The following is a 4875-nucleotide window of genomic DNA, read 5'->3' on the forward strand; positions in this document are numbered from 1 at the left end:
GACAACTGGGGGAATTGCACAGAGCAGAAAAGTATAAACCTTTGTTATTTTTTTAAATTGTGTTTACAATCACTTTAGTCCAGTGTTTCAGTATTGCTGCAAATGTATTAAAAATGCCCTAACAGACAGCCAGTTACAGTACATTTTCTCCTGCTGGCTCTTTTTTTCACAGTGCTGTCTTTCTGGTTCTTTTTGGTCCTTTAAGGAAGAGAAAGGGTTAGGCCTCTTGCACATGGGAGTGATTAACACCTTGTGTTATACTGATCTCTAATCAGATGTACTGATGTCTATGACACAATGCACACTACTGACTAAACACTAATAAAGCAGCACTGAGTAAAGTGTGCAAGAAAAAAATATAAAGTACACTTAGTTTGTGTCTATACTCTGTACATAATCATTTACATGCACACAGGAATACAAGTGTATATCCATACACAGCCTCAGAGCTTGAATCATTATTTGTCCTATCTCCACCCACCTACAATTTCCTCCTCCCTACTTCCAATAGGACATGGGCTTATTAGTGACAGACAGTTGTCTGCACCAATGAGAAGCAGAGGTCCCAGCTAAGCTACAACAGTATGCCGGCAGAAGGCACGTGGACATCAGACTGGAAGGACGTCCAGGAGAAAGAAGAGCTGCTGAAGAGGGTGTGAGAGGCACAGAGTGAGTACAGTGGGAAATATGGGCAATTGGACTTGAAGGATGGACAGATCTGAGATGTAGTGGAGGTGTCTGAGCAGTGTGAGCTGCAGAGAGGAAGCGCGTGGGAAAGTCCATGTGCTGTAATATGCCACTCCTCCTTGGTGTTCAGTGTCTGCTTCTCCTGAGAGCTGTGTGGGATCAGGAAGGTGGGGGCTGAGAGCTGTGTGTGATTAGGAAGGTGGGGGCTGTGTGAGTTGGAGAGAGACAGAGTGGGGGAAAAGCTGAGTTCTGTGACTGCCATCCCTCTTGGGATTTAGTATCATCTTTGGAGGTGAGTGTGTGTTGCACTGTGATCTGGAGAGAGGAAGTTCATGAGAAAAGCTAAGTTCTGTTCAATGTGTGCTTCCATATCTGTGTCCCTCTGCAGTCTGGGGGGGGGGGGGGCGGCAATGTGCAGCAGTCTCAGTGTGTGTTTTTTCTCTCTCTCATGCCCCAGTTTGGTAGATTTTTTTCCTCTCCTTTTTACTGCTATCACCAAGAGTAGAAAAATCTAAAACAGGAATAAAGGCAAAATGTTAGAATTGGAGACATAATTTCTGGTGATCCTGGTGGCTACCATGGATTTCACTTCACTTTCAGTGTTGGCTATGAAACAGAAATTAACCTGTTTGGGACCGCCCCACACACATATATGGCAACAGGGTGGCACGTGCAGGCTAAATCCCGTAAATGTACGTCGAGGGTGCAGGCGGGCAGGGGAGGTGCCCACGTGCTCCCCAGCGCCGCTGTCACTGTCTCCTCACACAGAGGGAGACAGCGCAGGTATCCGGCAGGCTCGATTGCCACCAGCTACCCGACAATCTTCACTATGAGAGGAGAATGGCGAGCTGCCTATGTAAACAAGGCAGCTCGCGGTTCTTTCGGTAAGGAGCGGAATGATCCCCGCCTTCCTGTCATCGGGAGACAGATCACTCTGCTCCATTGGACAGCCCAGCTCCCCTCACAATTAGAACATGCCCAGGGATCTCACTAGTGTTAGCCCCTTCCCTCCCAGTGACACCAATACAGAAAAAGTGCTTTTTTTTTAGCACTGATCTCTGTATTGGTGTCACTGGTTCCCAAAATGGTTCACAAGTGTGCGATGTGTCCACCCCAATGTCAGAGTACTGCTAAAAATTGCTGATCGCCACTATTACTAGTAAACATCAAATAAATTATAAAAACCATAAATCTTTCCCGTAGTCTGTAGACACTATAACTTTTGCACAAACCGATCGATATATGTCTATTGGGATTTTTTTTTTACTAAAAACATGTAGCAGAATACATATCGGCCAAAATTGATGAAGAAAATTGACTTTTTTTTTCATTATTTTTATTGGCTATGTATTATAGCAGAAAGTAAAAAATATTTTTTTTTCAAAATTGTCGCTGTTTTTGTTTATAGTGCAAAAAGTAAAAACCGCACAGGTGATCAAATACCACCAAAAGGAAGCTCTATTTGTGGGAAAAAAAGGACATCGATGTCACACGACCGTGCAATTGTCAGTTAAAGTAACGCAGTGCCGTATCGCAAATAATGGCCTGGTCAAGAAGGGGGCAAATCCTTCTGGGGCTAAAGTGGTTAATAGGAAATCTCTTGAGTTGGACAGGGATGACAGAAAACTAATGGGTTTTAATAACTGCCCTTACTTTATCAAAAAAATTTTTGCCTTCAGATTTTCTCACATTGCTAATTATATATTGTACTTAATTGTAACTTAAATACTGAAATTTGCACTTACAATTGTAATTGTCAAAATGGCAGTAAAAACTTGGCTGTGTCAGTAAATTGTGGGTGTCTTATCAGTAAATTTATTTTGGTAGGTTGGCAACACTAGATGGAGGGTGGACACTGATCATCTGGGGCCTGGGGGGTGCAGATGCTGACTACCAGCAAGGAGGATGGGGGTGTGGCCACCAACCAGCAAGGGGAGGGGTGCATGCGGCCATGGACTGGCAAGAAAAGGACGCAGCCAACAAGCACTATTTGGGGGAGCAGCCACTGATTGCCAGGGGCTTGGCGTCTGACCACCAGGAGCACATTGTGCTCTACAATCACTCTGCTCTATGAATGCTTGTATGGTGGCTATCTTCAAACCTATTGTGGGGGGGGGGGGCACTGGATGAAAAGACACTTGACCACAAAGGACAAGGGGCACAGACACAGCTTTTATTACAGTTATTTATGACCATTTTTCCTGTACTCTATTCTTTCAGTCAACAACGATCCATTCCACAGAGGAAGATTTTACCTTTGTGTAATGGTAATCCTTGATCCATATTTACCGACTGGACAGTCTCTGCCATTGTGAGTATTTTCTGGGGTATACAATCACTGACCACATGGGGGAGTGGATGCAGATACTGCCCACCACGAAGGGGGGGTGCTACAGGGCACAAAAGCCTGTGTTCAGGATGGAGGCCGTAAATATAAACTCTGCATTACAAACCACTGAACTCTGGATGCTGCCTTAAACCATTGAACTTATCCTAACCACTTAACTTAAAATTGAATGTTTCATTTAATATTTTATTGTAGTATTTTTTTTTCAATGCTTGCTGTAGTTTCCTATGCTTATAAAGAATGCACATACGGTATCAAAGACTGTGTCTGCCTGTAATCTACTACACTAGGTTGTAAGGGGGAACTTATTTTTAAGTAAGGAATTTTGTCCTTTTCAGAAGAATTGCTCACAGCAGCTGCCTGAGATCTCTTCCTTGAACAGACTCTTTGTCAAAGTGGGCTTCAGTACACTGGAGGTAAGATGCCAATAGCTAGTAATATTTTAATGGATTTTCCTGCAATAGGTCTAACTAGAACTCTGCCTTTCAAACTTCTGAGCTCTGGTTCACAAAACTACTGAACTATACATGTAGAATTCAGTAGTTTGTAAGGCAGAGTTCAGTAGCTGGTAAGTAAATTTAGGAGTTAAGCAGTTTTGTGTTGGCTTACAAACCAATGATCTCTGAATGCAGAGTTTAGTAGTTTGTAAGGAAGAAAAGTTTACCTTACAAACCACTGAACTTCACAGGTAAAGGTGAGGGAAAAGCTGGGGGAACCACAAAGAGAGGGAGGACAAGGATCTGCTTGCTGGGGCACTGGAGAATTTGGGAGAAACTTATTCAAATATTAGGGAAATAGAGATTTTTTTTTTTGTTTTGTTTTTGTGTTGTAGGTGTTTGCAGAGTTCAATAGAATAGCCACCACAAATCTGCAGAATAACTTTTTTAATGCCCTGGATCGATACACACCACGCTTTGTCACAATCTTCAAGTCCAAGAAAGGAAGTGTTGGAGAGACATTGTCCATGTTTGTGCAGCAAATTAATTCAGAGGTGAGTCTACTGCAACCCTCTTTTTGTTTGTTCTCAACTTACAAAACCTTTCATGATTCACTTTGTTGTAATATACAGAAATATGTACAATACCATAAATGTACAACCTGTAACCTCTACTACTATCCCTTTTGGCCTATGTTGTTACCTGTATTGATTTCAATATTTTAAAGTGGTCTTGAGAAGTTGTGATCCAATGATGTTAAAACATCGAAGCTATGGGTGTAATTTAAATAACTTCAAGCAGTAACTTTCCTGAACTGTCAAATAGTGTGATATTTGCTTCATAAACATGTAGGTTTACATTTTATGCAATATTAAACTGAACTTTTGATAATTTACTTCTAGAAACCTGATGTGACAGCAATGCACACCCTTGTGCTCTGAGGCCTCCCTGTTCTACTTGGTGATGACCCCAGTACATTCTACATCACCTGCTTCGTAAGTTATCATAGTTGCACCTTGGCAGTTGTGGGGGGATTTGCTTTGTATTCCTTAGAAATACAGATTAATACTTATTATATTACTAGTACAGTGGTGGGCATGGCAGTTTATAAAATGTAATCCCTTAGTGAGGGAGGGTAAAACAAATGTTAATGCCTGAACACAATTTTGCAACTTAGACGTGTTAGTAGAACTGTATCATTACAACTACTTTGTGTATCCAGATGGATTATACCCTTTTTTGCGTGTGTATATAGCTATCTAACTTAAAGTGATATTAAAGTCCTTGTGTGTTTTTCTGTTTAAATATAACAAACGTGTTATACTTACCACCTTTTGTGCAGTTGGTTTTGCACAGAGCAGCCCAGACCCTCCTATTCTCGGGTCCCCTGCTGGCACTCCTGGC

At 42.0% G+C, this 4875-nt stretch overlaps 1 long non-coding RNA gene across 2 annotated transcripts; it reads left to right on the top strand.

Moving 5' to 3' along the window:
• The first annotated feature begins 310 nt into the window (after positions 1-310).
• Positions 311-4467, top strand: LOC149454205 (uncharacterized). 2 transcript variants are annotated; one of them, XR_016314353.1, is made up of 4 exons: positions 311-669; positions 3373-3450; positions 3867-4025; positions 4374-4467. It is a non-coding gene; the product is annotated as an uncharacterized LOC149454205 (long non-coding RNA). The 2 variants fall into 2 exon arrangements; XR_016314354.1 differs by lacking the exon at positions 311-669 and adding an exon at positions 2831-2998.
• The last annotated feature ends 408 nt before the right edge of the window (positions 4468-4875 follow it).

Source organism: Staurois parvus, unplaced genomic scaffold (assembly GCF_062004578.1).
Source record: "Staurois parvus isolate SC_StPar_1 unplaced genomic scaffold, SC_StPar_1.0 ptg000434l, whole genome shotgun sequence".
Taxonomy (NCBI): Eukaryota; Metazoa; Chordata; class Amphibia; order Anura; family Ranidae; genus Staurois; species Staurois parvus.